General features: G+C 42.8%; 1 long non-coding RNA gene across 1 annotated transcript; it reads right to left on the reverse strand.

The window, feature by feature from the left end:
• Positions 1 to 949: 949 nt before the first annotated feature.
• On the reverse strand, positions 950 to 17,898 carry LOC310842147. Its single transcript, XR_014562929.1, has 3 exons — positions 17,557 to 17,898; positions 2,285 to 2,406; positions 950 to 1,316 (listed from the first exon to the last, which is right to left on the reverse strand). It is a non-coding gene; the product is annotated as an uncharacterized lncRNA (long non-coding RNA).
• Between the last annotated feature and the right edge of the window lie 1,171 nt (positions 17,899 to 19,069).

Consider the following 19,069-nt stretch of genomic DNA (forward strand, 5'->3'; position numbering starts at 1 on the left):
ACATCCCTTTTTCCAACAAGCCCAAGAGGTCATACATGAGATTACCATATGTATTTTCTCTTTACAACAACCCTGCAAGGTTAGTTGGGCTGAGAGTGTTTCTAGTCATTTCACCCATTCGTTTCCGTTTGCGAAGGAGTGTGTGTTTCACTCGGGGCTCTGTAAGGCCAGCTCTGCCTCCTTTGCAAAGGGGGAGGGCTGGCAGCTGCGAGGGGTGTGCGTCTTGCCTTCTCTACAGAGAAACTCTCGGCTCTGTGCAGATGTTGCTTGACACCCCTGCAACTGAAGGGGTCCTTTATAATTATAATTATAATTATGCATTTACTATTGCAAACAGCTGTGGGAGGTAGTCAGGTGAGGTACAGTTTGGACATCTCTTATTGCTCTTCTTCCACCCCCACCAAACAGCAGCACGAGACATTTGGGGGTGGGGAGAAAGATTTGCAACAGGATCAGGTTTCCTCATGTCGGCCGCTTTCCCCCTGCATAATCCCTTTGTGCTGGTGTTTGTGGGAAAATGTTTACACACCATTTCCTCTAGCTACTATTGCACAGTTCATGCACCTACAGCAGGCAGTTGAAAACTGTTTCATATCAAAAAAAGTTCAAGCGCATGAATTTCTGCAAAGATTCAGGACCTGGCAATTTGACCACCCACCCTCTAAGTGTTGACCTCAGAGTTTACCCGCTTTGATCAGATGAATGAATGGTGTCTGCATTTTAAAAACAGACTAAATTATAATCGCAGGTCATCATCTTTCAGATATTGTTCTGGTTGTTATTGCATGCCCTTTGTCCGACAATGTCAGAGGTGTGCTTCTGTCTAGCCCTGGCTGTTGCTGTGAGATGTTTGGATGTTTAAGTGCTGAATAGCAAATATTTAATTAATATTCCAACCTGGGGAATATTACTTATCTATTATTAACTGTGCATTATTATCTGTTTAAAATATTTATAGCCACCTTTCCATGGCAGCTTAAAACTGACGCAGCTTAAAACAACAGCAACAAAATCATTTTTATGCATATAAGGCAGCCAGCAAATAAACATAGCAAGCTACAAAAGGAAGACATAAGAACACTTGAACCCACTACAGTGAAGTGGCTTCAGCTCTGCATCTAAAGACCTCGCTTGCATATCCACCAACCAGTGGATGCCTGAGGTCATGGAGTGAGAGGGTGCAATCCTATATTTCCCACGGGGAATGCATTGGTGAAGCAGCACCCAGCAGGACTGAACCCTCCTGTTCTCTGCAGTTTGGTTGCGGGGTGCTTCAGCAGACAAAGACTCAGAGTCTCCTTCCCCATCACTTTATCCTAGAAAATAACAAATTACATTATCTGTTTATAAATCTCAGTACAGTATTTCTTTGGACTTCTTAGAATTCCTGAGCAGCGCTGGGTACTTTCTGCTGGTACTTTATAACCAGATGTTTTGGTCCACAGCTGGCAAAAGTTGCTACAAAGCGCCATGCACATGGATGGTGCCATCTATATAAACCGCAAGCAAATTTGTTTCCGCTCCAAAGCCAAATCAATCACAAATGAACATCTGACAGTATCCTCCTCTTTTTCTTTCCTTCCCTTGTTTTGTAGGAGACATGCACCCAGCCGTCAGTTTGAGCTAGCCCATCTCTAGCCTTGCAGAGAGAGGAGGTCCCGTCATTAATCCCTGACCTCTCCGTTTCAGTTTCACAAAGAAAGCTGAAGTTTAGTTTAAATATAGTTTCCAAGAGTGCACCAAGTCCTGCATAATAAATCTATCAATAAGCTTCTCAGCTTCACAGCCTGAAGGGGAACCATGTCTCTTATCACCTCTTGCCATTTGTCCACACTCGGGGGGTGGGGGGTGGGACGGACAGACAGAGCAGGGGTGTGGAGGCAAACAAGGAAAGGAAAGGAAGAACGGGAGGGAGGGAACTTTCCTTTTCTTGAAGAAATGGCTTTAGCTTTATAAACAACATTTGCGTGAACTTTGTCCAGCTTGGCAGAAGACTAACAGGAATGTACACGGCCATTGTAACTGCATCGCTGAGGGCAATCACACTTCTCCCGGTTAAGGAAACAAATATAATAATAATAATAATAATAATAATAATAATAATAATAATAATTTATTTTATTTATATCCCGCCCTCCCCAGCCGAAGCCGGGCTCAGAGTGGCTAACAACAGTAAAATAATACAGCTTTCTAAAATCAATTCATTCTACAATCAGTTCAAACCAAACTGATGGCAACATTCGGCTAGAGTTCTGTGAAGAATTACCAAAGGAGACTTGCCTACCTTCCCGCTATATCCATTTTGATAGACCTTTGTGCCAATCTTCCTATATAGTGCTGCACATACTGAAGCTGTGTCTAAGATGGCAACATACCCTCCAGCTGTTCGTGGTTGGACAGGGTTGCCTTAAAAAAAATATTAAACAATTTCAGCATAACAAATTATCACTCCAAATAATCAATTACATTTCCCCCCCTCCAGCCCCATCCCTCCCTCTCTCACTCACCCAGGACTTCCTTCAGCTCCCCTCTCTGGTTTCTTTGCACATATTGTTCTCCATGATATAAAATTGTACATATCCTTGCCTTATCTATCATGTGTTCAACTAATAAATTTGTGGGTGTTTCTTCAAAACGTGCCAAGGAGTCCAGATCATTTTGTTGTCTTTTTAGGTGATTTGTAAAAAAATGTCCCCATTCTTCCTTGAAATCACAATTGTCCTTATCACGCAGTTTGTATGTCAATTTGGCCAATTCCGCAGAGCTCATCGATTTTTCCTGCCACTGATCTTTCGTTGGGATTTCCTCATTCTTCCATCCTTGTGCTAACAAGACTCTTGCCGCTGTTGTAGCATACATAAATAAGTTCTTTATTTTCCTTGGCAGGTCTTGTCCTACAATCCCTAACAAAAATGCTTCTGGTTGCCATATATATATATATATATATATATATATATATATATATATATATATATGTGTGTGTGTGTGTGTGTGTGTGTGTGTGTGTATGTAAGGCAGCGTTTTTCTGCTTCAGCCAGTGACCATAACAGCAATGCATGTCCAAATAACAAGAAAACCCAGAAGATAAACATCCAACCCACCTCCGTATTTGGGTAGTTAGCTGACAGCCCTCTTGCTCTTCTCCCTGATAACTTTGCTAGGACAGGCTGAAGGCAGAAATAAACTTTTTTTTAAAAAAAAAAAAGCTGACTTGTTGCTGAAAAAGCCCAAAACACCCACCCACCCACCGACAGCCACTTATCCTCTTTCCCAGCATAAGAAGAGGCCTATTGTATAAAAATTTCTGCTTAAAACTTCTAATCCTTCTCATTATACTATTTCTATTATCATGGTTTTGTCGCACAGCTTTGCGTTATAACCTTTTTTAATGTATTCCACTATTTGTTTCATTCATTTTTGTTCAGAAGTATCATTCAAGTTCTGCTTGGACATGATTTTGTATAAATTTTTGGTTTGTTTTTTCTTTTTCCTTCGTCTTTTCTTTCTTTTCTTTTTTGTCTTTTTAACTTTTTTCTTATTCTTACGCCGTGATGTTTTTTCTTCTGTATTGAATTTTTCTATACTTACCTTCATTGTAAATGATCATTTACGTCTGTATTTTAAACCAATAAAGATTTACCATGGGGGGGGGGGGAGAGAGAGAGAGATTCAGTCAAATATAAAAGAAGAAAGAAAAAAAAGAAGAGGCCTATTGGATCAGACCAAGGATGGAATCATTTTGTGTTCTGCAATGAATTCTTTGCATGAAGCCCTGTCCTCCATTCCACTCCATTCCACTGCAGTTCTACTTCTTTAAGGCCCTTCACGGCCTAGGACCCTCGTACCTACGGGACTGCCTCTCCTGGTATGCCCCACAGAGGAACCTACGGTCTGCAAATAAAAACATAAAAACAAGTAATTTCGTTGTCCCTGAGAGGGGGCAATGACAATAAAGATATTATTATTATTATTATTATTATTATTATTATTATTATTATTATTAACATCCTGAAGGTCCCAGGCCTCAGAGAGGTTAGGCTGGCCTCAACTAGAGCCAGGGCCTTCTCGGCTGCGGCTCCAATCTGGTGGAACGCTCTGTCACAAGAGACAAGGGCCCTGCAGGACCTGACATCTTTCCGCAGGGCCTGCAAGGCAGAGCTGTTCCACCAGGCCTTTGGTCAGGGCGCAGCCTGACTCCCTCCTCTGGCAACCTGCACAGAATTTTGCTTAACGGTTGCCATCAATTTGATTTTAATTAATTTTTATAATGAAATGTTTTTAGAATGTTGGATTATTTGACTGTTTGATTATTTGATTGTTGTTAGCCGCCCTGAGCCCGGCTTCGGCTGGGGAGGGCGGGATATAAATAAAAATTATTATTATTATTATTATTATTATTATTCCACCCAAAGTGTGTTATTCACTGTCCACCATAGTGAACATATGTAATTCACCTGATTATATCACTTTATAAGATTGTGCAACTTACGTAAATCACATAAATTACCCAAGTTAGGCTGTTATTATGTGTTTTTCCACCTCACTCATTTTGATGCAAAGAATCATCAAGGATCACACTTCAAAACGACCTTGACAGATTAGAGAACTGGGCCAAAACAAACAAGATGAATTTTAACAGGGTGAAATGTAAAGTATTGCACTTGGGCAAAAAAAATGAGAGGCACAAATACAAGATGGGTGACACCTGGCTTGAGAGCAGTACATGTGAAAAGGATCTAGGAGTCTTGGTTGACCACAAACTTGACATGAGCCAACAGTGTGACGCGGCAGCTAAAAAAGCCAATGCAATTCTGGGCTGAATCAATAGGAGTATAGCATCTAGATCAAGGGAAGTAATAGTGCCACTGTATTCTGCTCTGGTCAGACCTCACCTGGAGTACTGTGTCCAGTTCTGGGCACCACAGTTCAAGAAGGACACTGACAAACTGGAACGTGTCCAGAGGAGGGCAACCAAAATGGTCAAAGGCCTGGAAACGATGCCTTATGAGGAACGGCTAAGGGAGCTGGGCATGTTTAGCCTGGAGAAGAGGAGGTTAAGGGGTGATATGACAGCCATGTTCAAATATATAAAAGGATGTCACATAGAAGAGGGAGAAAGGTTGTTTTCTGCTGCTCCTGAGAAACGGACAGGGAGCAATGGTTCCAAACTACAAGAAAGAAGATTCCACCTAAACATTAGGAAGAACTTCCTGACAGTAAGAGCTGTTCGACAGTGGAATTTGCTGCCAAGGAGTGTGGTGGAGTCTCCTTCTTTGAAGGTCTTTAAGCAGAGGCTTGACAACCATATGTCAGGAGTGCTCTGATGGTGTTTCCTGCTTGGCAGGGGGTTGGACTCGATGGCCCTTGTGGTCTCTTCCAACTCTATGATTCTATGATTATAGTCAAATATCCAGGAATGAAAGATAAACAGAATGAAGCATGGAAGGAGAAGGAGGGAAGTTGCTGGATATCTAACAGTATGTAAAATGTTGATTTTGAGGTGTATAATTGAAAATTTCAGAAAATTTATTTGAAAAAAAAATTAATTGAATTTATATATGTGTGGCTGCTTTGATCTGTTTTTATATTCATTTTTGTTTTTATATATGCAGTTGTTTTAATTGATAATATGTTTTTATTTGTAATTGTTTTATATATATTATTATTTTGTAAATCTCTTTGGGATGCCTCATGGGAAATGATTCATAAATAATGCAGCATTAGGTGTGTGCACGCACATAAAATAAATAACAAAACAGAGGCAAGCTGCTGTAATTTTCCGGACTTCATCCACTCAGATGAAGTTGCAGTTGGTAGAATTGTAACTCCAAGCCAGCTTCAGCCTTTGATCTTGCAAGTCCGCAAAAGATACCGTACAATCACTAAAATCGCAAATTGCTATTTAGTTGCTACAATTCTGCAGGCACTCAAGCTCGCAAATTGGCAATAAAACATTTTTTTGTTCTGTTTTACCATATGTCAGCAGCGATATCGTAAAAGCCAATTTTTGTAAGTTCGTGAATTTAAGCCGCACTTTAACATTTCACGGTCGGAATTTGGGAAAAAAGTGCAGCTTATGGTATATTCGGGCCAATATGGTACATATCATTTGCAGGTTGAAAATAAGAACCATAATTAATACCAAACATATACTCTGGACTTGGAGCTGTCACAGCTGCCTCGGGTTGCAGAAGAACCCCAGGCGTTCCTCCCTGTCCCCCCAACTCTGCCAGTGGTGGCCAATCACAGTGCTGTTTTGGGGCAAGACCATTTAGGGTGAACTCTCATGTAAGATCTAGTGGAGTCACCGGAACTCACTGAAACCCTCTCACACATGTACATCAGAATTAATTAGGTGAAGGCTTTCCTTCTCTGTAAAAGCTTTCCCAGGCTTTTACAGAGTTTTCAGCATTTATAGCAATTTTACATGCCTTGCCAGCCAGCATTTTAATATTGTTTAGTGTGGTTTGCTTGATTGATCTGAGTTTCCATGTGTCTCTGCGTTCACTGGGGGGATTCTGCTAGTTGTTGAATTCTATGAGCTATCGTGAAGTTTGCATAGTTTTGATTTGTTACAGCGAGTTGTATATTTGTTTTAAATTACAAGTTGCCTGAACACTTTTTTTTAATATTACATACAGTAGATGACTCAGAAATGCTAGGCGCACCTTGAATTTTTTCACTTATGCTCAAGAAGGCAATTTTTATTTTTATTTTTACAGGATCAGACCTACGCAGAATTAAATGAGATCTTCTTTAGAATAGAAAGGCTGCGGCGCTAAGTTCCTTTCCTACTTGGCTGAAGTGGAAGTTAGGGATTGGTGGATTGCTGTGCCAGTTTGGAGATGGCACAGTGATTGGTCTTGGATGCTGTCATGTGATGGCAGCAGGGCTGACTCGGGATCCCAGATCCTCCCTACCCTTGGACTTCCTGTTTCATGGCTTCCCATTGGCTGCTGCAGGAAGGGGAGTGCCATGCTTGTGGAACGATGCTACTGTGACTCCACAGGTAGCAGGCAGGCAGCAGAGGCTGGCAGGGCAGGGTGCAAAGGGGGTTGATTTGCTGTCTAAGGTGCTAGAAAACCCAAGTCTCTCGGTATACTCATTCCCCTGTTTTGCAATGCACACATTTTCTGATCCTGGTTTGCTGGGGATGAGCACGAAACATAGCTTGCCAAATTAGCTATAGATAGGGGCACTAAATCAGCCCTGAGTGCTCACTGGAAGGACAGATCATGAAGCTGAGGCTCCAATACTTTGGCCACCTCATGAGAAGAGAAGACTCCTTGGAAAAGACCCTGATGTTGGGAAAGATGGAGGGCGCAAGGAGAAGGGGACGACAGAGGACGAGATGGTTGGATGGTGTTCTTGAAGCTACCAGCATGAGTTTGACCAAACTGCAGGAGGCAGTGGAAGACAGGAGTGCTTGGCGTGCTCTGGTCCAGGGGGTCATGAAGAGTCGGACACAACTAAACGACTAAACAACAACAAAGGGGCACTAAGTAGGAACATCGGATGGAAAGGCCTGTGTGAAAGGAGAAGAAAGAGGACGAGTCTCTAAACCATGGGCTAAACAATTCCATTCAGAAGACTGTCTGAACTGAGCATCATGTTCCTGGCTCTCACTGCAAAAATCCCTCCCCCGCTCCTTAATTTCAGGCCAAACCCAAATTTACCCAGCCCAAATTTTTGAATGTGGCTTGGCTTGCTGAGCATTGGAGTGTAGGCTGCCCTTTGTGCTGTGATGTTTACTCTTATATGTCTCGTGTTCACACATGTATAGCTATCACAATGTCTCGGAGTATGTCCAGACCACAATATTCAGCTGACTACCTTTTGGGGGAGCTACCCACTAGTGATATAAATCCATATCTTTATCTATGTCTATTTTATATATGGGTGTGAGAAAAATAGTATATCACTCTTTGTCGTTTTGGATGACTGGCTTCCCCACTGTTTTTCTGGCTTGTTGGCCAAGCCTACCAACAATTCTGGACCTCAAGGTATTTCCTGTTTCAGAAACATCGCCTCTCTCTCTCTCTCTTGTCACAGTGTTGCGGTGACAGAGCCCCACATTCCTAACTTTCTCCCGACACCGTGCAGTTAAATAAAACCGCAGAAGCAGTCAATTTGGTCCAGAACTCCTGCAGCCCAGATCTCTCCATTTGGTATAATGATTAGTCAGTGATGTCCTCCAGACAATATTTACAGAAGGGAACTGTGGGCTCATAATGAAAAGAGTTAAACCCCCTTCCTTAGTACTGCTTCGCAGATATATTACGTGCCACAAAAGGTGTCAAGTAAAGTTCAAGAGAGCTGTGAAGAAACCCTGCCAAAATTCATGCCTGAACACATTTAATAACAAAATATGTGTGTATACGACAAGCCTGTCTGGCAGATCTGTTTTCTAGACACTACATGATCTTTTGAAGAAACTCTCAAGATGCTGATAGATGGGCTTTTGAAAACTTGCGGGATATACATAAAAGGGTGGGAGGCGAGTGACAAGAGCTAGCAAATCGCATGATTAGATCCAAGCAAGCTATGATCATAGGGAGACCTCAAAAGTAAACAAACAAGACATGTACATTTTAATACGGTTTCAGGATGTCACTTTAATCCCTCCAGCATAATTTGGGTGAAATCTGGGGAGCAGGGAAGGGATAGTAGGCACAGGTCTGGTCATTAGCTGCGCCTCGTTTTAGTAGCATGTTTAAATCAGCACAATGCAGGGTTGCCAACTGGCCAGGAAAAAATAGTACAGGATGTTCCTCTGCCTTTGACAATGGCGTGATATGCAGAAGTCAGCAAACACAGCTTTGAGAAAAGCACAATCACCATCGAATATGGTGGCGCTGTGGGTTAAACCACAGAGTCTAGGACTTGCCAATCAGAAGGTCGGCGGTTCGAATCCCCACAACGGGGTGAGCTCCCGTTGCTCGGTCCCTGCTCCTGCCAACCTAGCAGTTCGAAAGCATGTCAAAGTGCAAGTAGATAAATAGGTACCACTCTGGTGGGAAGGTAAATGGCATTTCCGTGTGCTGCTCTAGTTCGCCAAAAGTGGCTTAGTCATGCTGGCCACATGACCTGGAAGCTGTACGCCGGCTCCCTCGGCCAATAAAGCGAGATGAGCGCTGCAACCCCAGAGTCGGTCACCACTGGACCCAATGGTCAGGGTTACCTTTACATTTATCTGGATATCAAGTTGCTATTAAATGGACATGCGCAGGGGCTTCAAAAAAGTTGGCAAATCTATAATTGATTGATTGATTGATTGATTGATTGATTGATTGATTTACTGCCCACTCTAAGGCCCCAGGGCAGATTACAGCATTAAATGGGTGTTTGCTCACCAGGTACAGCAGCAGGCTACTGTTTATATATAAGCTGTTTTCTATTATCAGTACAGTAGTACCTTGGGTTACAGACACTTCAGGTTACAGACACTTCAGGTTACAGACACTTCAGGTTACAGACCCCGCTAACGCAGAAATAGTACCTCATCTTAAGAACTTTGCTTCAGGATGAGAACAGAAATTGTGCTGCGGCAGCGGGAAGCCCCATTAGCTAAAGTGGTATCTCAGGTTAAGAACAGTTTCAGGTTAAGAACGGATCTCCAGAATGAATCATGTTCTTAACCCGAGATACACTGTACCTACTTATTGAACAATTTGATGGGAAGCCATCCTAGTTTTGTTGTGTGAGCTGTTTTGAGAAAGCAGTTAGGCAGCAGAAGATGGCTAGGCCATGTGGACTGAGCTTGCTGCATTGCTTACCGGCTTGCCAGTAACTACCAGTTACTGTGCTCACACCGCACTCAGCTGCCTGGTGCCTACCCTTCCCCTCTCCCTCTCAGAAGCCAGCAGTGATGTTGGGAAGCCAAGTAGGCAGTCCACTCCCATCCGTCTGACCTGCTGCTGCATTCCCCCTTTCTCAAAGCAGCCCCACACAACAAAACTGGCTACTGACCAGTGTACAGATTCCTCCCCACATAGCAATTCAGAACTTGTACTTGCCCCAAAAAACTGTAACTATGCAATGTGGTATATACTGCCTGCAACACGATAGTTTTCTTCTCTTTCTGTATTAACTAGGTGTGGGTGAAAATACACCCAATGTGTTGCATGGATCTGTCAATTCAATTTTTCCTCAGTTTCTCATTTTCCCTGTCTTAAATTCAGTTCTCCACCTTTCCAATTTTCTCTCTAAATCCTCATGAAAATTCACCAGCATTTTAGAATAAATTTCTCCCAATATGCACATATTTGCAAGCTGTTTTGACTCTAGACATATTTTTTTGCAAACAACGTTCCCTACTGTGATGCATTTTTTGTATGCTGTTTTCATTAATGTATGGACACTTTTGCCTAATACGTGCATTTTTCTGCACAGTGTTTTGCTGGCAAACTGCATCACAAAATTCAGAGAACTGCAAATTTCAAAGGATAGCTGTGCTTCGGTTCGTGTGTCAGTTCAAGAAGTGAAACTTATGTATTTGCTCATTAAAAAGCAAACAAACATCAAATTTCTCCCAGTCCCTAGATTTTTCATAGTAAAAGCAAAGTAGAAAGGAAAGTTAATAGAAAGAGCACTCGGGGTATTAAAATGATGCCGCCAGCCTATTTTCCCAAGAAAAGCAATTTAAAATGACATGATGTTAATGTAAGTCAATCCAGAAAGAAAAACAGAACGTTCACCTGCAAGCAATCCCTTGAGACTGGTCAAGGCTGTCTCACAAATTGCCCAGTGTTTAACTTGAAGTCCATTTGTTAATTTTGTAAACACTGCTGTTTCCATTTCACATTGACATGATATTGACAATATGACTCTAATCCTGCAAGGAAGGAAGTATTGGGTTTCAGGCAGCTACAGGACACCCCTCCAGTCTATCTTCACCTGAGGGGCTTGTGCAAAATGTTATTGACATAAGACAACATGGTCTGCTTCAGGCTTCCAGGTGATTGAAATCTGTCTGAGATTTGTAAGTTACTGCATTTAACAATAGCAATGGGTTCTCAGTATACTCTATATCGGGGTGAGACATCATTTTCAGCCTGAGGGTTCCATCCCATAATAGGCAACACTGGCTGTATCCCAGTGGTCAGAGGTGAAAAGTGGGTGTGGCCAGAGAGAAACCATGGGCAGAAATAAGCAGAGCAAAATATAGCGCTCTTAACTTTAGTACAGAGAATATATCCCAGCTCTGCTAAAATAGGAGATTTCTACCCACAGTCACACTCCTCTGTGCCCTCTTTCCAAGTGTATTTTTTTCTCCCCACACCTTCACCCTGTGGGCAAACTTTGACAGCCAGATGGAGACACCTACATGTCAATCATCTGACATCATAATAACATCAAGCACTGATAGGTGGGCAGGCCTGCCTATCCCTCAGAGTTGACCAGTGGGGTGAGAGAGAGTCCTATCCTACTGTCTGCAAAGAACGCATTGGCGCAGCAACTCCAAGAAGGACTGGACTCTGCTCTTCAGCAGATGAATGGTGAGTTCACTCCTGCAGCGTTTTGAGCAGGATTTAACCATCACTCACTGGCTGATGAGTGAGAGGTTAAATCCTTCTGCTTTGGCTGCATGCACCTGTGAGGAACTGATGGGTGCAACCAACAAAGCGGTTTGCAAAAAGATTAAACAGTAAAATCAAGAAACATTACAACTCTACTTTGAAAAATACAACAGTTAAAATACCAAAACAGATTAAAATTACCTCAGGTTTCTAAGCATCTGGGTCGGTTTGCCTAAACAGGAATGTTTTTAGCAGGCACTGAAAAGAGTAAAGTGAAGGTTCCTGCTTGATCCCAATAGGCAATAGGTATGAAATAAATAAGAGCCCATAGACTTGTTTATCTACGGTGTGGCCAGCTTAATCCATTCTGGAGAGCCTCCCTGGACCTACAAATTTAACTTGGTTTGGCTAAAAGTGGCAGGAAGATCATAGCTGTATTTAGATTCTCCGTAAGAGAGAATGAGGATCACAGAACTTCATTTTCTAAACATCATCTTAGGAGCCAAATTGCAAATCAAAGTGGATGGAGTGACTCAGAAGCAAATCAGTGTTGTTTTCCTAAGCACAGATACAGATGAAAGGAAAACCTTGAGGCACGTACAAACCCCTCGTTTTTAACAACTATTTGCATATAAACTAAATATGATGAGATTGCTACAGAGCATGAGACACACACAAACACCAACTTGTTTCGTGTGATCCTATTTTTACACAATTCCGGGCATTTAGTGGGAATCGGTCAAAGGCATTTTCTGCAGAGTTACCCTTCATATTTGCCACAGCCTCACGAGCATACAACTTTATCTCCTTTGACAATATGAAATCAGTCACTGTCTCCTTTGTTTGACATAATTAACATGCCGGCAATCCCTGCGGTGACCTCCACAATTTAGAGATGACAGCTCAGGAGTGCAGCTCTGAGCTACGGCATCATGTGTGCTTTGTGTTAAAGTAAATGGCTCCAAACAGGAGACTTCATGCCATCAACGAGCGCCTACTCTCCCTCCACCCACTGCCCCCGCCCACCAACTTCCCTGCCAAAGGATTATATTCGGTCGCACAGCATCTGAGAAAATAAATTCCAAATATATGATACCGGTGGAGACCATGTGCCTAGTTTATGCTCATATAATGCAGGCAGGGAGGCACCCGAGGCAACTGGCACGGAGAACATATAAAAGGAAGACGAAACTGGCTTCCCGCCTGAGTTCAAGCCGCCCCAGCTAGATAATGTTAAATTGGAAATAGGAATAATTATGTACTTAGGGCTTGATTATGTTCCTCGTTTCTTTGGGGACAATGTATTAGCATGTTAATTTGGGAGGTAAGGGGGGAAATAGAGATCTTATCTCTTCGGCACATGCCACACGCTGAACTCCTGATGACAAACCATTTCCATGCCATGCAGGAGATGCTGATGATCCGAGGCACTCAGCCGAAAGCCCACAGAGAGAGGTTTTTTATTATCCTCTGTGTATATTTATTTCTCCCCATATTGATTTCAATCGCACAATTACCCTCATAGTCAGAGACCCAGAGAAGGGGCTCCAATGTGGGCCAGGACATCCTACGCCAAGTGTGCTTTTCCAATGGCTGCAGTGGAGAGACAGTTCTATACTTGCACCCTTTGGCAGCTATGAAGGCTCCCTTTCCCTTAAGGAAGAACATCTGTGGACGTCAGCCCATTTTGCATTACATGGTCTATTGTGGGCTGCATATATGCACTACTCCTCCCTCTATATATGCAGCCCTTGTATGGGGATTGTGTGGGATGTGATCCATGAGAGGCAGTCAAGTACAACATTCCTTGTAATGCCAGAGAAGACATGCGAGGGAATGTTTGGTCCAGCCAGTCGAAACTTCCTATTCTTCCTGGCTGGAGCATCTTTCCTTTTGCATGTGATAGAAGGTGGCCATGACCTAACCTGTCCAGGTATCAAAAGGATGAGTGACACAGCACCCTTCCTCTTTTTGACTTCCTTCTTCGTTTTAGCTAGGACTGCTCTGCTAGCTCTCAGCTAGCAGAAGCACTGGGATTATTCCCCCATGTGGGGTAGATCCACATGTACATATTTTTAACTAAGTCTGCCTTCAGGAATCCAACTGTGAACTGATGTGAGTAAACTTCTTTTACTGACTTTGAATAAGATTGTGGTGTCTTTATTCTTTTAAGAGAGACTCAAGGGAACCTACCAGGAACGTACAATTCAGTCTTAGACACACTGAATTGTATAATAGTGAGAGGCTTACACGAGCCTGCAACCAGCTATCTGCTGTGCATGTAAAAAGGGGAATGTAACTCTGCTAAGTAAAGGAACTTGCTAGCACAAGTTAGGAAGGATATTAATAGACAATATATCCTCTCCTGTCACCCTGAACATTCCCACAAATTGTGCATTCCCCCCAGACAAGGGAGAATGGTCTTCTTCCCTGCACTGTGACAGACATCAGAAGCAACAGAAAAGCTGTTCACTTTTCACTCACTCAGGTACACTATTCACTTATGTGGGTGGTGCTGCCCCATGCACACAGTGGCAATGAGGAAGTGGAGCCACTCAGAGAGGGCTCAACTGAGGGCTTCTTACCAAAGGACACACAAAACATGGAGCCACCACTGGAATAAAGGAGACAGGACATCCATCTTCAGACAGGGCTGTTACATAGACGTAAGTGTGGGGAACCTATGGCCCTCCAGATGTTGCTGAACTACAGTTCCAATAACCCCTAACCATTGACATGCTTGCTAGGGCTGATGGGAGTTGTAGTTCAGCTTCATCTGGAGAGCCAAAGGTTTTCCACACCAGTCACAGAAGATAGGGCATTTTGCTCCAAGGGGCAGCACTAGAACCAATCGGGAGAAAATGTCAAGGCAGCACTTTGTTCCTAGACGTTAGGAGAACCTTCCTAATGACAAGATTCAATCAACAGATCTCTAGGATGTGGGGTTCTATCCTCCGCTGGGGGTATTTAAGCCAAGGGTTGGATAGCTATATGTTGGGGGTGTTGTACTTGCATCCTGCACCGCAGATCCTGCATCGAGCAAATTTCAGGCTAGGCACCCTAGGAAATCTCTTCCCACTCTAAAGTTCTGTGGTTCTGATAGCAAGAAGAAAAACCCGGAAGCATGTGAAGCAGAAGCACAAGTTCCCCACACTTCCCCTTCTTTGTGATGCTTAAAGCAGCTTATTACAAAATGCGTCTTTAAATGTTCCCGGTTTGAATGCCCAATTAGTTTCTTGCAGGAAAAGTAAAATTTCCCTGTTTCATTTGACACAAACCCCTAAAGGGGCATGACATTGTCACTTTCACCTTGAACTTTACCGGTGCTGTAAGCCAACGGCCCAGCCAACTACCTATTATGGAGGTATGTTTCCATTCTCTCCCCTGGATATCAGATGATTTATGTCATCTTTGCTCATCACTTTACATCACTTATTATACTGTTTAGGTTACTTTGATGTCAATGGCTTAGTCTCATACCAGACATCCCTCAACAAAAGCACATATACAGGTGTCTCCTCGGAAAAGGAGGGGTATAATAGCTGGTCTCTCATACCACGGTCATTTTATTTATTTTGTTCAAAGCCATTCATGACTGTAATCACTGCCTTTGGGCTTTCCTCTTTTGCTTCTCCTAAAGCCTTTCCACAATAAGCATCTTTTCTGCTCCAGAGAGATGCCTTTTGCTTTTGTTCCTGGATGTAGACTTGTGCTTTGCTTGGCTGAAATTATCTGTGTGAATCATCTGCCATATAATTTCCTTCTAATTCATAATTTGTTTTGCTCTTTGATGATTCCTAAAAAGATTACCTGTAAACTCTAAAAACTTTTCCTTCTTGCTGTTACTGCATTCATGGGATTAACATTAGTGGCTGAAAAAACAAGCTCTCCTGGCACCTTAAAGACTAACATATTTATTGTGGCACAAGTTTTTTTCCAGATGTCATTAAAGCTAAACTCTGCCAACAGTTTCTCATTGATTGTTTTCATATTGAGGAAAATGGTATGAGCTTAAACAAAAAGGATCAGATCCTGACACCTGGCAAACATAGTCGGGCTTTACGGCCACCTTTATTTGAATTATATGGGTCCAACATTAACGCCCCCCCCCCCCAGTATAACTCACTGGCAATTTCCATAAGGAAAACACAAGTCAACACTTTCATCAAAGATGGGCTCATTTCTACACCATGAAAAATGTGATACAGTGGTACCTCGGGTTACATACACTTCAGGTTACAGACTCCGCTAACCCAGAACTAGTACCTTGGGTTAAGAACTTTGCTTCAGGATGAGAACAGAAATTGTGCTCCGGTGGTGCAGTGGCAATGGGAGCCCCCTTTAGCTAAAGTGGTGCTTCAGGTTAAGAACAATTTCAGGTTAAGAATGGACTTCCAGAACGAATTAAGTACTTAACCCAAAGTACCTCTGTACTTTTACAACCCACCTATGGGGCAACTCCAAAATGTAGAGCTGAATTTGTTTCTAATTCAGGAATCAGGATATTTATCTCTAGAGCTGGCCCTACCAAACTTATTGCAGTCCTGTATACAGCCACTAGGCTTTCAGATGATCAACATGTTTCCTGTTTCTGATGCCTGCCTAGGAATAATAGGGGTCCTGCACATCACTTGAAAGGGCACCTCGGCCAGTGAGATGACATCTTTCAAAATTCACACTTCTCCAGATTTTGAGATGCAGTTCCTTGGCTAAATAATGTTTGCAGAAACGCAACTCTTAGGGTAAATCATGCACATAAATCAGTGTGCTACAGAGTATTATGCTTATTAGTAAGCAAAAGTAAACCTGGCTTTGCTGGAAATTCTGTTAGTGAATTAAATCTGGATTTGATAGATCATGGGTTGAATGCTATGGAAAAGGTTGCTCTGGAGGGAAAGCTCTGAACAATAATTGGAATGGAACTGATCAGATGGGATAGGTCTGGAGCAATTTGGAGTCAAATAGGGGACATTAGTTCCATGACAGAGATTTTAATCCATCAAAAATTGCTTGCAGGTTTATCAGCTGTTCTTACAGTAGTGGTTTGTATTCCCCACATGCCAGTCAAATGAAAAGAGCCACATTATATTCTGTTACATGCACCAAACATTTAGAAAATAAATAAATACTAAGATGATTAGGACAATCAAAGCAATTACTAACCAGTAACTAGCTAATATCACCCCACTTGCTCTGCAAAATGAGAAGAAGCCCTTTCGTTTGCTCTACCTAGGATGGAAACACATTTGAGTGGGACAAAAGAGGGCAGATCTCCTCAGTCGTTGCACCTAGATCAGGAGCAGCGAACCCCAGGCCCAGGAACCAGGGCCCTCCAGGTAAAAATGTTCCCTACCCCAACTTAAGTTGGGGAACACCTTGCCCCTAACCTCACAATTTTTCTTTAATTATTAGCTATTGTTTTATTCCAGCAGGTTTTTTGTTGCCTATGGCAAATGATGTTTTGATGCTTTAATTCAGGGGTCAGCAAACTTTTTCAGCAAGGGGCCGGTCCACTGTCCCTCAGACCTTGTGGGGGGCCGGACTATATTTTTTAAAAAAAATATGAATGAATTCCTATGCCCCACAAATAACCCAGAGATGCATTTTAAATAAAAGGACACATCCTACTCATGTAAAAACACGCTGATTCCTGGACCGTCCGTGGGCCGGATTTAGAAGGCTATTGGGCCGGATCCGGCCCCCGGGCCTTAGTTTGCCTACCCATGCTTTAATTGCCGTTGTTTGGTTGCATTCTTTCATATTGTTGCGTTTCATGAAATTGTAATTGTAAACGTTGCTGGGTGGAGCTTCCCCACTACACCCCTGAAGGGCGAAGACATAAGCATTTGAACGAATAAATAAAAATCTCAGGAGTGCCAAATGTGAGTAAATGGAATACATGCGCAGCCACTGTCATGTTCCTCATACAACCACACCTTTTTTATCCTCTCGGAAAAGATGACTCAAACGTATGACATTCCTTAAAAGCCTGTGAGCTTTGATACTTCCCAGAGAAGAGGGCTGGAGTGTATTTTACCTCATGACACTGCCGATGATCTCATTAAAGCACAAAGTAATCACTTGGAGACATCTGCACTCCTGGGCTCCGGCCTGTGTTTCGCTGTTACTTAATGAGCAGTCAAGTGGCTGATTCTTTTAACAGAGGGCACCGATTAGGCTGCCGTATCGCCTCGAGCTCCTTTCCTTATTCTGGGCTTTTCATTTGAGCCAATTTCTCAGCCCTCGCAACATGCAGAGAGGCAATCTCATACCAAAAAGAGGCATTCGTCTCTAAATCTTTCCAGCTGCTTTCAGGGCCCATATAGTATATGAGGTGAGATATTGTGAAATTTCACCACACAGTAAAGAGCAGCCAAAGGGCATATTCTAACCTCTCTCTTCCCCACCCTCTTCCTCTCCCTTACCTACTGCCTCCTATTTGATGAAAGACTTGGTACCCTTTCATCTTCCATATGCCCAGTTGCCCAAACAGAATATCGTGGGGAAGGGGCTTCCAAGCTGGGGTCCGCAAGCTTCACTCAAGGTGGTCCACGGTGTCTCTGTGAAGAATGGCTGTGGATTTAAGTCGCAATTCTATTGCTTCTGCTATTGCTTATATGTTTATTTCAATATGTTTATTTATTACACACCTTGCAACATGGTGTGGCACAAATCCGGGATGCCACCTTCTGGGTCTGCACTCCCACATGATCTATGTGAGATTGCACCCCCCCCCAAAAAAAAGCACTTTCCCAAGCATAGCGCCCCAAAGCATGCATTTTGGGGCATCACACAATATTCTTCAGGAACACACTTTTGGAGAGGGAAGTTCTCTTGTGTGGCCCCAAAACATGCATTTATTTGGGCTCCATGCCCAAATAAAATGCAGCCCGAAATTGTGTGAGATTGTGGCTGCCATTTTGGCTGCTGTCCTCTTCTGAGAAAAAACAGGATGTCCCTTTTTTTCCCCAGGGGCAGTTGATGGGTCTGTTATTATTGTATTTTATTTTGTATACTGGGGAGTTCACATTGTAATGCAATAAAATACAATATAAGGACTAAAAGAAGCAATAAAAACACAAGATCCTCAGCAATTTTCAAGTGGTGGTGGTGGGGGATATGGGAACCTCTGTCATAGGGGACCCCTTTCAAGAGAATTCCTTGCCTGGATGCCTTGCTTCTGATGCAACAGGCTTGAAGGCGGAAAGAAGGAATTGTTTCAGCTCTCTGCTCTGTCTCTGACATGCCAGTATCATTAAAGCCTTCTCAGAGACTTATTATAGCTGTTGTTGTTGTTATCATCATCTGCTCTTCACCAGAAGGTCTCAGAGCAGATCGCAATAATTTGGAACCCAACATTAAAAACTGTTTAAAACAAATTACGGCTGGCCCCACAGAGGTGGGGAGATATCACCCTAGCCTGTTTTAGTGGATGGTATTTTATTGTTTGCTTCCCACTCACTTCCCACTTTGTATATTAATCTAGTTTTACTTACGAATTCTACCTTGCATGGATATTTCAAATGGATCACTACAACCAGGTGACTACA

The sequence above is a fragment of the Podarcis gaigeae genome, assembly GCF_964106915.1.
Source record: "Podarcis gaigeae genome assembly, chromosome: 3".
NCBI lineage: Eukaryota > Metazoa > Chordata > Lepidosauria > Squamata > Lacertidae > Podarcis > Podarcis gaigeae.